This window comes from Urocitellus parryii, chromosome X, assembly GCF_045843805.1.
Source record: "Urocitellus parryii isolate mUroPar1 chromosome X, mUroPar1.hap1, whole genome shotgun sequence".
Lineage (NCBI taxonomy): Eukaryota > Metazoa > Chordata > Mammalia > Rodentia > Sciuridae > Urocitellus > Urocitellus parryii.
The window spans coordinates 98,249,663-98,265,385 of NC_135547.1; the positions used below are offsets into that span (position 1 = coordinate 98,249,663).

General features: G+C 40.3%; 1 non-coding gene across 1 annotated transcript; it reads right to left on the reverse strand.

The window, feature by feature from the left end:
* Positions 1–7,976: 7,976 nt before the first annotated feature.
* Positions 7,977–8,058, reverse strand: Trnav-cac (transfer RNA valine (anticodon CAC)). Its single transcript has one exon. It is a non-coding gene; the product is annotated as a tRNA-Val (tRNA).
* Between the last annotated feature and the right edge of the window lie 7,665 nt (positions 8,059–15,723).

Sequence of the window (15,723 nt, forward strand, 5' to 3'; positions counted from 1 at the left end):
TCTGGGGGAAAGTATTCAAGGGGTTTCTCTCCAATTCAACCTCCATTACCACCCACTTGCTTGTGACAAAGGTTCACCAAACCTCCTACCTTTTCTTGTTGGGAGCATTCCCAGACTACATTTCCCAGCCTCCCTTGCAGTTAGCTGGTTGTCAGAAAAAATATCTGCATTTTCTTCTCTTGATTCTTATAGTGATTCAGGCATGTTGGAAAGAGTGGACGATGGATTTCGAGATGTATGATTCGTGTTTTCCTTTTTGTGGTTCTTGCATCAATTGACTTAAAAATGGACTCCAAAAGACAGTAGAATGAACTGGACAGAACTTTCCTATGTTCATATATGAATACACGACCAGTGAAACTCCACATCATGCACAACCCCAAGAATGGGAAGTGATCCTCCATGTATATATGATATGTCAAAATACATTCTACTGTCCTGTAAAAAGAACAAACTAAAAAAAAATTTTTTTTAAAGTAAAATGGACTCTGAGAGTCTAGATGAAGAAATGGCAAAGACTCCCTTGGATGGCAAAGAAAGCCAATATCATGTTGGTTGGCAAGACCTGGCTGGGAACTGCTTAATTGGGCAAAGAGGGATTAGAGTTATTCTTCGTCACCACCACCATCTGGAGGTAATACTAGAGTGTTCATTCCCACAGGGCTCCATTAGCATAAGTGCCTGAGCTGGTGAAGGCCTGCCCTAGGCTTACCTGAGAGAAACCCAACTCCTTGTGGCACCTGCCCACGAAGGCTGAGCCTCTTATTATGCTGCAGTGACACTTTAGGCATTGGTTATAAAAATTGAAAATATTATTTCTCCTCCTGGGAATGATTTTCATCCCTCTCATCTAACCTGTGCCAAATTCTCAATGAAGCACACAATGGCTTCATTAGTAATGTCATCCTAGAGGCATTGATATCAGAGAAGAACACGATTTGTGGCGTGTCTAATGATCCTCCATCTGCCCCTAGACCCTTGACATTCACCACCTAACCCCTGCAGCATTTCCTCATGCAGATATAGGCCACATGCTATAGTATAATCTCTACAGTGATGGGTGACAATATGACAGAGGTTAATATCCAGCCTAAACTTCACCCAGAACGGCACCAGCATATTCTTATCTGTTTTGCTATTATTATCACTGTAAACTCAAATTAAAATTTCATTTTATTAGGGGTATATCACTCACTACTTATATATCTCTTCACCAATTAAAGGACATTTGGGTTGCTTCCAGATTGGAGCAAGAGCAAAAGAATTTAAAAATTCACGTACAGGTTTTTGTGTGAACTTAAGTTTCCATTTCTTTAGGGCAGAGATTGACCATTTTTTTTTTTCTGTAAAGGGTCAGATAGTAAATACTTAGGCTTTGTGGGTCATGCATGCTCTTTGTCACATTTTTTAAAAAATAATTCTTTGAAAATGTCAAAAACATTATCTGCCTGCGGGTCCTACAAAAGTAGATAACTGACTTCATTTGACCTGTTTATCTTAGTTCGAGGGCACCTGCTCTAGGGTAAATAGCTAGAAGTGGAATTATTGCAACAGAAGCTTAACTTTGTCAGAAACTGCCACAGTTTTCCAGAACATCTTGACCATCTTGCATTCTTACCAGTAATGTCTGAGGATTTCAGTTGCTCTATCTTTGACAGCATCTGGAATCAGAGGGATTTTGTTTCACATTTCCCTAATAGCAAATGATGTTGAGCATCTTTTGAGTGTATATTTGCCATCCATACCTGGTACCAGGGATTGAACCCAGGGGTACTTAACCGCTGAGCCACATCCCCAGCCCTTTTTATATTGATTTAGACATAGGGTCTTGCTGATTTGCTTAGTTGCTCACTGTTGCTGAGGCTTGCTTTGAGCTTGTGATCCTCCTGCCTTAGCCTCCAAGTCACTGGGATTACAGGCGTGTGCCACCACCACACCTGGCTCTATATATCTTCTTGCGTGAAAGGCTGATTATATATATTTTTTTTGCCCATTTTTTTTCTTTTTTCTTTTTTCTCTCTTTCTTTCTTTCTTTTCTTTTCTTTCTTTCTTTTCTTTCTTTCTTTCTTTTTTTCTCTCTTTTTTAAATACTGCTTTGAGTGTTCTTTATATGTCCTAGATAGGAATCCTTTATCAGATATGTGGTTTGCAAATAGTTTCTACTGGCTATAACTTGTCCTTTTATCCTCTTTTTTTTTTTAATCTTTATTTTATTTATTTTTATGTGGTGCTGAGGATTGAACCCAGTGCCTCGCATGTGCGAGGCAAGCACTCTACCACTGAGCCACAACCTCAGCCCCCTTTTATCCTCTTAACAGGCTCTTTCATAGAGAGAAAGTTTTAAATTTTGGTGAGGTACAGTTACTTTACTACATAGTAACTATATTACTATAACTATATAGTAAGTCTTAAAAACAGGTATTGTGGTTCCTGTGACGTTATTCTTCTTTTTCAAAATTGTTTTAGCTACCCTAGTTTCATTCCCTTTTTACTTTAGAATCAGGTTGTTTAGATCTTAAAAAAAAAAAAAAAAAAAAAGCCAGGTGCGCATGCCTGTAATCCCAATAGCTCTGGAGGCTGAGGAAGGAGGATACTAAATTTTCAAAGCCAGCCTCAGCAACTTAGTGAGGCCCTAAGCAACTCAGTGAGACCCTGTCTCTAAATAAAATACAAAATAGGGCTGGGGATGGGGCTCAGTGGTTAAGCTCCCCTGGGTTCAATCCCTGGTACCAAAAATAAAAAGAAAGAAAGAAAGATTCTGCTGGATTTTTGTTGGAATTATAACAGATCATCTTTTGGGGGCTGACAAGTCGAGTCCTCCAATTCATGAAGATAGCATGTATCTCCACTATTTACATCTTTGACTATTTCCATCAGTTTATATTTTTATATTTTTGGCAGTGCTGGGGATGGAACCCGGGCCTCCTGCATGCTCACTAGGCAAGCACTCTACCACTGAGCCACATCCGCAGCCCAGAGCCAGCCCCAGGAGGAAGCCTGCAAAGCCACCCTGGTGGCCGGGGTCCCCAAAGCTGCTGATCCTGCAGCTCACAAAAGAGTCCACCTCTGCTCATTTCCACTGAGCCCTGAAAAGGGCTGGCTTGTTGGGGTGCCTAGGGTGGGATCTGGCAGCCCAGTCCTAACCCTGCTAACGCATCTCCCTGTCTTTGGGTACACATTCCATAATTCACTAAGAGAAGAGGATTTTGTGGTCTCCTAGATTCATAGTATGTGGTAACATACGAAAGGCTCTGAAAAGTCCTGAACAAAAGAAACTGGTTTAACGTTTTTTTGTTGTTGTTGTTTTGTTGTTGTTGTTGTTGTTGTTGTTTAATTTTAAGATGTTATGAATTTGTCCACAAAGACATTCTGCTGCCCTAAAGTTCCTCTGTGGCTTAGGACACTCCTGGGCATCATTGTGGAGTAAATGAAATGGCTTTGTGTTAAATATCTTAGTTTTTTTTTTAAATATTTTTTTGTTGTTGTTGTAGGTGGACACAATATCTTTATTTTATTTTTATGTGGTGCTGAGGATCGAACCCAGGGCCTCACATATGCTAAGCAAGTGCCCTACCATTGAGCCACAACCCCAGCCCAAATGTCTCAGGTTTTTATAGTTTTTAGTATACTGATCCTATTCATAATTTGTTAAATTTATACTGAGATATTTCATCTTTTGAAATTACGTAAATGATATTCTTTTTAAACTTTGCTTTCCAAATTGCTAGTATATGTGAACTTGATTGCCAAATTGTTGGTACAGTATATAGAAATATTGTGTGTTGACCTTGTATCCTGCGACCTTGCTGAACTCCCTTATTAGTTCTAGATTTTTAGTGTGAATTTCTTGAAATTTTTTTTCCATAGACCAATATGTTGTCTGTGAATAAGGACAGTTTTATTTCATGCTTTACAACATGTATGCCTTTTATTTATTTTTCTTGCCTTATTGCACTGTCTAGAACTTCCAGTAGGAAATTTGATAAGAGTGAAAGTGTATTCCTTTGCCTGTTTGCAACCTTAAAAGGAAAGCATTCACTCTCTCATCATTAATAATGATGTTTGCTGTAAGTTTTTTGGTTTTTGGTTTTTGGACATGCCTTTTATTAGCTTGAGAAAGTTTCTTTGTGCTATTGGTCTGCTTGAGAGTTTTTTTGTTTTCTCATGGATGGATGTTGATTTTTGCCACGTGATTTTCTGTATCATTTGATATGATCATGTGTTTTTTTCTTCATTAGCCTGTTGATATTATTGATACCATTTATTTATTTTGTACCAGGGGTTGAATCCAGGGGTGCTCAACCATTGAGCCGAATCTCCAGTCCTTTTTACATATTTTAGAGACAGGGTCTTGCTAAGTTGCTTGGGGCCTCACAAAGTTGCTGAGGCTGGCTTTGGACTGGTGATCCTCCTGCCTCAGCCTCTTGAGACACTGGGATTACAGGTGCCTGGCTGATACAATACTTTTTTTAAAAAAATATTTATTTTTTAGTTGTAGTTGGACACAATACCCTTATTTTTATTTATTTATTTTTATGTGGTGCTGAGAATCAAACCCAGGCCCTTGCAAGTATGAGGCGAGTGATCCACCGCTGAGCTTCAACCCCAACTCAGTGATACAATCCTTTTAACTGAACTATAGACTTTATTTGGATTTCCTCCTTTACCCTTTCAAGCTCTGACCCAGAATGCAACATTGCATTTAGTCCATATCACCTTAGTCTACTCAAATCCGTGACACTTCCTTTGTCTTTCCTCATCTTTAAGGAATATTTATTTTCGAAAACTTGATTATGGAAAAATTTAAATATATATATTTAAATATATATATATATACACTAAGATAATAAATTTAAATATATATATATATATATATATATATATATACACACTAAGATAATAACCCCATGCACTCATCACTAAGCTTCAATAATTAAATAATTACCAACATTCGCTAATCTGGTTTCATTTAATCCATCTCCCAGTATATTTTTGGGGGGAGGGGGCGGGTACCAGGAATTGCATTCAGGGCACTTGAACACAGAGCCACATCCCCAGCCCTATTTTGTATCTTATTTAGAGACAGGGTCTCACTGAGCCATGTTCCCAATTTTTTTTGTTGAAGTAATTTAAAGCAAAACCCAGACCATATTATTTTATCCATAAGTGTTTCAGTAAACACCTCTACCTAATAAGAACACTGAGAATAACATAAACACTATATCACTATTACTCTTTTTAAAATAAACAATAATTTCTTTTTTTTTTGGTGGTATGGTATTAGGGATTGAACCCACAGGTGGTGTGCCATTGAACTACATCTCCAGTCTTTTTTATTTTTTATTTTGAGACAGGGTCTTACCAAATGGCTGAAGCTGGCCTCAAGATTGTGATCCTCCTGCCTCAACCTTCCAAGTCACTGAGATTATAGACATGTACCTCCACACCTGGCTAATAATTTCTTAATATCATCTCATCCTAGGATATATCCATAGAGTTCCTGATTATCACAAACATATATTTTTCCTCAGGATCCAAACAAGGCTCATATAATGTATTCAGTCATAATAGTTAAGTTCCTTTTGTTCTATAATAGCCATATCTCCTTTTTCTTCCTATACCATTGATTTATTGGAAAAACAATATCATTTGTCTTACAGTCTGGATTTGGTTAATTGCTTCTGCAATCTCTCTGTATTCTCTATGTTTCCTCAAAATGAGTAGTTGCAAAGCTTTACTAAAGTGTTTTTTATTTGTTTGTTTGTTGATGTGAGGGATAGAACCCAGTGGTGCTTAACCATTAAGCCACATCCCCAGCCCTTTTTTGTATCTTATTTAGAGACAGGGTCTCAATGAGTTCCTTAGGGATTCCCTAAATTGCTGAGGCTGGCCTCAAATTTGCAATCCTCCTGCCTCAGCCTCCTGAGCCCACTGGGATTATAGGCATGCACCACTGTGCCCGGCTAAATTAAAGTTTTTATAGGGAAAGATCTTTTTTTTTTTTTTTTTTTTTTTTTTAAAGAGAGAGTGAGAGAGAGAGAGAGAGAGAGAGAGAGAGAATTTTTAATATTTATTTTTTAGTTCTCGGCGGACACAACATCTCTGTTGGTATGTGGTGCTGAGGATCGAACCCGGGCCGCACGCACGCCAGGCAAGCGCGCTACCGCTGAGCCACATCCCCAGCCCGGGAAAGATCTTTAGTAAGCAGTGCTCTCTACTTTCCACTACAACACATCAAGAGGTGGTAGTGTGTTGTCTTACCTGTAGAGATGCTAACATTGATTAGTGAGATCAGGTGGTGTCAGCCCGATTCGTCTGTTTCCTTCAAGCTTTTACCTGATGGCTTTAGTAGCCAATGGTGATCATTGCTGAGATCCACTACTTTATTAGGGCTTGAAAAATGGTGATATTCTTATTTCATTGTTTCTTTGGCATATCTTTTAGAAATGCATATGAATTATTGACAAATGAAATGGTATCATGACTGGCATTTGCTGCAGAATGATAAAGCGGGGGTGAGTGGGGATCCAGATAAAATGAGATTGGCTGTAAGCTGATAGTTGTTGGAGCTGTATGGTAGGTATTTGGAGTTCACTCTACTAGTCTGTCTGCATTTTTATGTTTGAAAAGTTTCCATGATAAAGATAAATGTTGTAGGAGGGGTGTTACATAGATTCCATTTGCCCCTCTGGATCCACCATTGCCTACCATCATGCTTTGCGCCCTGTAGGCTGACCTCTCTGGATGAGTTCTTGGGCCCTGTGCTGGGTTTGGAAATTGAGACAGAAGGGTGAAAGTTGATTGAGGTTGGGCTTTTTCATTTCCTAAATTCTGTCTCTCATGAGTCACCGTGAACTGTCTGCCTCCAGTAACCAATCACAAGTCTCAGTGCAGCCCCTCCCCTGGCCCTCTCTACCATTGTACCCTCCCCTTGCCCCAGGGCACACCCTCTCCCAGGTGGCTTCCCTATACCCTGCCCATACTTTTATGAGTAGTCCTTTATTAAACTCTTCTCCAATTACCCAATTGGAGTGTGCCATCTGTTTCTTGCTGGGCCTCTGTCTGACACCGGAAGGCCATCTGCAAGGAACAGGCCTGATCAGGGGAGAAAGCCCAGGGAAGGAGGGAGTCGGAGAAAGTGAAGTGAGAGGGACAGCAAGCCAGGGCAGAGGTGACAACCGAAGTATTCAGCAGCTGGTAGAGGACAGGTATCAGGGAGAACGTGAGGCATCATCTGGCGCTGAACTCAAGTTTTCCCAGATGGCTGGGGCCTGGTGCTTAGCAAGAGGAGATGTTTGGGGGCCTCTGGGAAAGCAGCCCCTAGGTCCTCCCCCAGGGAACTGGGGTGGGAAGGGTAATTGGTGGCTCCCAGAGGGGATAGAGCTGCAAAATCCCAACAGGACAAGGTGGGGGCGGGAGGGGCGGGGAGAAGGGCCTCCTTCCCAGGCCACCATGGTCTCCACAGGGAAGGACAGTGAGAAGCTGGGCTACAAACATCACGTGGGTTCTTAACTCTGTTGGGCTAGAGCCTCTTTTAAAATGATTTAATTATGAAGTATGTTCACTTGACATTTTACCTGGCTGAGAGTTCAAAACGACACGGAAATCAAAGTATACCCAGGATAAATATAAATACATAAAATATAGATTAATAAAAAGGGTCACCTGTCTGTGTCTACACAGTGAAAGGTCTCTCTCTAATGCTTACCCCACAGTCCCTGCCCTCCCCTGACAGACAGCCACTGCGCTACCTTTCAGGTATTTTTTTAAAATAACTTTATTTATTTAGTTAGTTTTATGTGGTGCTGAGGATCGAACCCAGGGCTTCACATGGGCTGGACAAGCGCTCTACCCCTGACTCACAACTCTAGCCCCCTTTCAGATATTTTTAAATGCAGGTAGGAACAAATATAAATAGACATCCTCAATCTCCTCTTTTTAATGCAATGTATACTTTTTTTGTGTGTGTGTGTGTGTGTGTGGTGCTGGGGATTGAACCCAGGGCCTTGTGCATGTGAGGCAAGCACTCTACCAACTGAGCTATATCCCCAGCCACACTCTTTTCTTAAAGCATGACTTTTTGTGCCTTAAAATTTATTGGAGATCTTCCCAAATTGATACATATAGAGCTTCTTTGTTCTGGCTGCATGCGACTCCATTGTACAGTAATGTATGTAAGTGACGTGTAGGTCACTTCTGTTCTTTCTTTGTTTTCTTTTTCTTTTTCTTTTCTTGTGGTACTTGGAATTAAATCCAGGGGCACTTTACCACTGACCGACATTCCAGTCCTTTTTACTTTTTATTTGGAGATTGTGTCTCACTCAGTTGTGGAGGCTGGCCTCAAATTTGCAATCCTCCTGCCTCAGTCTCCTGAGTTGCTGAGATCATAGGCGTGCATCACCGATTACACCTGGCCTCAATCTTTACTAGTAACTATATACATAGATTGAATCAATGAATAAGTAGGTGAGTGACCAAGTGGACAATGTCATATAGTAGAGTTTCTTTCTTACATCTGCTAATATATCTGTGGGGTAATTCCTAGGAATGTAATTGCTGGGTCAAAGATCATATGCTCTTAAAATTTTGATAGAGGGGCTGGGGATGTAGCTTAGTGGTGGAGCACTTGCCTAGCACATGTGAAGCACTGGGTTCAATCCTCAGGGCCAAACACTAAGCCCATGACCAGCGGCCACACCATTCACCTGCTGGTACCTCCTCTCTCTTGTCTGTATCTGAGGATTCCATCTTATCCGGGGTCCACAATGCATCATCAATACCAGTCTCTTCCTGATCATGTCTTCAAAATGTATTTCCCCTGAAAAATCACTTCTCCTGTTATTGTGCTGATTAAATCAGAGAATGAGCCTCTTTGGTTGTTCTTGATGCTGGGGATTGAACCCAGGGCCTTGTGCATGTGAGGCAAACAGTCTACCAACTGCGCTACATCCTCAGACCTCCCCTGAATCTTTGCTTCTCACTCAGTGTTTTGGAATTGGGATGACCAAATTAATAGTACAATTCCTTCCCAACTTAAGATATATTTTCTGGACTAGGGATATAGCTCAGTGGTACAGTACTAGCCTAGCATGCATGAGGACCTGGGTTCCACCCCAGCAACACACACACACACACACACACACACACATACACACACACACACAAACACACAATTCATTTCCTAAATTTCATAGAGTTATCAAAGAAAGATAGAGGCTTCAAAAATGTTTAAGAGTTTACTGCCCATCTCCACCTCACTAGGCATTACTTTTCCATGAATCTGCCCAGAAACAAAACAAAACAAAAAGCTTTTGACTCAACAAAGCTCATCTTTTTAGTTTTTTGCAAATCTACTTACAATGCTAGAGATTTTAGTTTTACCCAAAAAAGAAGTATCTTGTGAGTCATCAGGAGACCATTATTCTGTAACCATGTCTGAGAACATGGGTGTTTTCTCATGACAAATATTAAGATCTTTCAGGATTGAGATATTTTTAGCTGAAAATTCCCCTCTGATGCAGATTAAAACTGCATTCATCTTTTCATATACAAGTCACTGTAGTTAAATTTTGTAAACACAGTTCACCAAGTGAGATTTTAAAGTCCTTTATACCTAGGTCTAAGAATCAAACACTTGTCTTGTCTTGACTGATGACTACAAATTTGACAGAGGATACTAGGGGAAGAATCTTCTCTAAATCAACTATATGTAAACACTGACATCTGACTATATTAGGTGCCAGGACTCACTTTAAAGAAGGTAGCAAAGAGTGCGTGTAAATCCCTCTGCTACTAATGTGTCACCATGCCGTAAATCACACCATCAGATACCTTTCCTGTTAGTCTTGTAGGCTTTGTGCTCTTTAGGATCTCCTCCACTTCATTTCTTTTTAAATTACACATTTTATTTGAAGATAATTCCAGTCTGGCTCAGTGGCACATGCTTGTAATCCCAGTATCTTGGGAGGCTGAAGCAGGAGGGTCGCAAGTTCAAAACCAGCCTCAGTAATTTAGCGAGGCCCAAAGCAACTCAGCGAGACCCTGTCTCTAAACAAAATATAAAAATGGGCTGGGGATGGGGCTCAGTGGGTAATCGGCCCCGAGTTCAATCCCTGGTACAAAAAGAGAAAGAAAAAGAGAACTCTAGATTCACATGAAGTTGAAAAAAAAGTATAGATTGCCATGTGTCCTTTTCTCAGTAGGAACATCTTGTACAACTTCAGTACATTATCACAAGCAAAATATTGACATTAAAAAAAAATCAAGGTACATGCAGAACATTTCCATCATCTCAAGGGTCCCTAACATTGGCCATATGTACTTCTGTCTCACCACTCCTTGACCTCTGGCAATCACTTTATTTCTGTGATGTTTTTCAAAAAAAATTGGTACAAATGGACTCATACCGTCTTTAGAGATTAGCTTTATTCACTCAATTTAATTCTCTGGAGATTCATCCAGGTTGTTGCTTGCAATAATAGCTCATTCCTAGTGGTGGCGCATGCCTGTAATCCCAGCGATTTTGGAGGCTGAGATAGGAGGGTCGTGAGTTCAAAGCCAGTCTCAGCAATTTAGCAAGGCCCTTAGCAACTTAGTGAGCCCCTGTCTCTCTATAAAATATAAAAAAAGGGCTGGGGATGGGTGTTCAGTGGTCGAGTGGCCCTGGGTTCAAGCCCTGGTACAAAAAAACAAAACAAAAAAACTCATTTCTTTGTCTTTCTTTTGTGGTACTTGGGATTGAACCCAGGGCCTCCCACATGCTAGCCAAGTGCTCTACCATTGACAAACACCCCAGTCTTCACTCATTTTTATCACTCTTATTCCATGGTATGGAAATGCCACAGTTTAACATTCACCTGTTAAATGACATCCGGGTTGTTTTCAGTTGGAGGCTATTATGAGCTAATCTGCTATAAACGTGTGTGCACAGGTTTTTGTGTGGACACAAGTTTTCATTTATCTTGTATAAATGCCCAAGAGTTCAAGTGCTCAGTCATATGGCAAGAATATATTTAGTTTGTAAAGAAACTGCCAAACTGTTTTCCAGGGTGACCGTATTGTGTTACATTCTCATCTGAAAGGTATGAGTGATCCAGTTTCTCCGCATCCTCCTCAGCATTTAATGTTGTCACTACTTTTTTATTTCAGCCATTCTGAGGGGTGGTTTTAACTTACATTTCCCTAAAGGCCAAGGAATGTTGAACATCTCCATGTGCTCAGTTACCATCTATACAGCCTCTCGAGTGAAATGGTTTTTTTCATGTTTTTGTCCATTTTCTAATTGGATTTTTTTTTTTTTTTACTATTGAGTTTTGAGAGTTCCTTATATATTTTGGATTCCTGACCTATGTCAATTTTTTGGGGGGGGGGGTACTGGGATCAACCCAGGGGCATCTAACCACTGAGCCACATCCCCAGCCCTTTTTAATATCTTATTTAGAGACAGGGTCTTGCTTAGGGTTTCACTAAGTTGCTGAGGCTGGCTTTGAACACGAAATCCTCCTGTCTCAGCCTCCAGAGCTGCTGGGATTATAGGCGTGCACCACCCTGCCTGGTTCCCCAATTCTTTATATTTTTTAATTTGAGACAGGGTCTTGCTAAGTTGCTGAGGTTGGCCTCCCACTTGTGATCTTCCTGCCTCAGCCCTCCTTGTCCCAAGGATTACAGTTTGTCTGTTCCTCTTTTTAGCAGAATCTTTCCCAGAGTAAAAGTTTCTAATTTGGTTGAGATTCAATTTATCAGTTTTCCCCTTAGGCTTTGATTTGGGTGCTAAGTCTCAGATCTCTTTGCCTACTTCTAAACGCCAAAGATCTCCTATGGCTTTTTTTCTCCTTAAAGTTTTATACTTTCACGTCTTACTTTTCTAAGTTGGTGATCTATTTGAGTTATTTTTGTGTGACTCAGACTTAGGTTGAGGCCCACTTTCTGCCTAAGGCTGTCCCATTACCTCAGCATCGTTTGTTGAAAAGGCTTTATTTTCTCTATATGATTGATTTTGTAGTTTTCCCCATATAAGCCCTATATATGTTTCCACCCATTTTTATTGTATTTAAGTATACATAGCATTTTGGCAGTGGGAGTACCAGCTCTTGAACCTGGGGGCACTCAACCTTGAAGCTACATCCCCAGCCCTTTTTCATATTTTATTTAGAGACAGGGTCTCACTGAGTTGCTCAGGGCTTTGCTAAGTTGCTGAGGCTGGCTTTGAACTTGGGATCCTCCTGCCTCAGCCTCCTGTGCCTCTGGGATTACAGGCGTGCACCACCGAGCTCTGCTGTTTGTACTGTTTTCTCAGTGGCCTCTCTAGGACTCTTACATACATAACTATCCCAGTCTACTTGTGCCATCTCTTTACTAGTTTGAGTGAAGTGCAGAAATCTTGCCTCTATTCATGTCTTCTTGCCATCCTCCATTTATAACATAATTGTCTTGAAGATTTCCTCTAGAGGCATTTAAAACCATACCCGACACTTTTATAATTTTTGCTTCAACTGTCAAGCATACTTTACAAATCCCAAGAGGAAAAGAAAAGTCGATCGTATTCACTCGTATCGTTTCCTTCCTGTGCTCTCTCTTCCTTCCTATTGTTCTAGGCTTCTTCCTTTATCACCTCCTTTCTGTTTGGTGAACTTCCTTTACACATTATTTAGGGTAGATCCATCGGAAACAAATTCTCTTGATTTTCCTACATCTGACAATGTCTTGATTTCCTTTTCGTTCCCAAAGGATATTTTCACTGGGTACAGGAATCTGGGTTCACTGTTTTTTTTCCTTTTAGGACTTGAAAGATGCTGTGCCTCTTCTGGCTAGTCTGTTCGCTGATGAGAAATTCTGTTATTCAAATGTTTTGCCCCTGTGTTAAGGTGTCATTTTTCTCCTGCTGCTTATAAGATTTGGTTCTTTGTCTTTAGTTTTCAGAAGATTGATTGTGTCTTGGTTTGAATCTCTTTGGGCTTACCCTTTTGGGGCCCATTTAGCCTCCTAATTCTATAGGCTTATATCTTTTTCCATATTTACGAAATTTGGAGCCACTATTTTTTTTTTTTGTCTTTTTGTCTTCTCCCTCTCTCTCTTGTGACAGGGTTCTCACTAAGTTGCTGAGGCTGACCTCAAACTTGCAATCCTCCTGCCTCAGCCTCCTGAGTTGCTGGGATTACGAGTATGCACTATATACACTACCACACCCAGCTCAGCCATCATTTCTTTAAACATTTTCTTAGACCTACTTCCTTTATCTTCTCCTTTTGAGATTTCAGTTATATCAAAGCTAGATCTTTTGTTGAAGTCCTACCCTGAAGTTCCATTTATTTAGTTTTTCAGTTTACCTTTGCCCTGTTGTTCAGGTTGGGTAATTTCCATTGTTCTGTTTTCCAGTTCACTGATTCTTTCTCCATCTCCTCCATCCTGTTATTGAGTCCACCCACCTTTATTGTGGTTATATTTTCTTCAGTGTAAAATTTCTCTTTGGTTCTCCTTTTAGCTTCCATTTCCTTTATAGAAAGTATCTATTTTTTTTTGTTTGTTTCAAATGTGTTTTTAATTTGTGCACTGAATTGTTTTTATGATGGCTGATTTAAAACCCTTGTCAGGGGGCTGGGGATGTGGCTCAGCGGTAGCGCGCTCGCCTGGCATTCGTGCGGCCCGGGTTCGATCCTCAGCACCACATACCATCCTCAGCACCACATACCAACAAAGATGTTGTGTCCGCCGAGAACTAAGAAATAAATATTTAAAAAAAAGTTCTCTCTCTCTCTCTCTCTCTCTCTCTCTCCTCTCTCACTCTCTCTTTAAAAAAAAATAAATAAATAAAATAAAACCCTTGTCAGATCATTTTAACATGTGTTTCACCTTAGTGCTGGCATCTACAGATTATCTTTTTAAATTCAATTTGAGTTTCCTTGTTTCTGGTATGATGAGTAATTTTTTTTTCAGATATCATATTTTAATTTTTTAAAAAAATTTGTTCTTTTTAGATATATAACAGTGGAGTATATTTTGACATATCATACATACATAGAGTATCACTTCCCATTCTTGTGGCTGTCCATGATGTGGAGTTACCCTGGTCATATTCATATATGAACATATATGAACACCTGGTGTATTCATATATGAACATAGTAAAGTTAAGGACATCTCACAATTTTTTTATCACAGATGTGGGGAAGACAAAGTACAGCACCATCCTTGAACATCTTATCATTTCAGGTTCTGCTTTGATCATGTGACCCCCAAATGATGATCAAGGAGGGGGCAGGGCACTGGGACTGAATTTTCCATCAGCATCATGTAACATCAAGGAGGAGCTCTTCAAGGGACACAGAGGAAGGAATGGGGAAGGAAAACTTTAGTTATGACAGTCCTCAGTAAGAACAAAACCAATCCTATGTCTTGAGTTTCACAGAAATGTTAAAATAACCAAGACCTCAGTCTCTTTCTCTTTTGTCTTTATCCACATTTATATAACTCAATTTAACAGTTCAGAATCACATTTTATAAAACCTAGAATAGGCTGGAATGGAAGAGACCATTTATCCCTTTATTATAAAGAGAGAAAGGAGGCTGATTAAGTATCTTGCTCAATTTCATATACATTCTTGCTTTATGTTTTCCCTTTCATTTATATGTATCATAAGAAAAATTTCATTTAATTAACAACTGCATAAAATTTTTTCTCTAACCTTAATATCTCAATACAATATTTTCATGTGTCTTCCAGTCTTTGGCAAATTTACAGTTGGACATGGTTATGATCACAGTGCACTTTGGCTTTCCAAAAAATGGTAAAAAGCCATTCATATCTAATCTTCTAGCTATCAGCACATTTTTATAATGCAGAATTTGCGGGTAACTGGCCTGTATGTGCCACCTGGCAAGAGGTATATGCTGTCTTGCACAGTGGCTTGGACCCTTGCTTTCCTCCTGTTTCTCTTTAGCTGGATTAGCAGCTCCTCGTGGTCAAGAGCTTCAGATTTAGCGGGGCATGGTGACACATGCCTGTAATCCCAGCAGTTTGGGAGGCTGAGGCCAGAGGATTGCGAGTTCAAAGTCAGCCTCAGCAACTAACTGAGGCCCTAAGCAACTCAGTGACACCCTGTTTCTAACTAAAATATAAAAATGGGCTGAGGATGTGGCTCAGTGACCAACTGTCCCTGAGTTCAATCCCTGGTACCTCCCCCCCAAAAAAAACAAAAAAATAGAGCTTCAGTTTTAAAGTTGTGGAATGGGTGGAGGCCTCTGGAGCCTTGGCCTTTTCTCTTTTAAATCCAAATTTTCCCTTCGGTGCTGTTCCAAATCCTCATCTCCTCAACTTCTGCCTCTTCCTGGGGCCCTTTCTTCCTCTCAAAGCCTCAACGATGGTTTTGATCTTAAGAAAATCATCCGGAGTACAACCTCTCAGGAACATCACTATCTGAGAATGACAACCCCTTAAAGCTCAAACAGTGTTCCTGAACTGGAGAAAGACAGGAACCTAAAAGGGCCCCTGTCACAGTATGGCAAAAGCCACTAAGCCACGGTCCCACCCCTCAAAGGCCCGTACCTAGCTTCACCCCTCAAAGGCCCGTACCTAGCTTCACCCCAGTTACTTGGAGTAACTTCCGGTTATCTGTAAACTGTCCCCTCTTTGCCTAGACCAATAATGGATACTTAGACCCTCCATCAATAGGTCCTGTCAGACAAGCCATCTGTATCATCCCAGGTCCTAGAAGGAAACAGATGGCA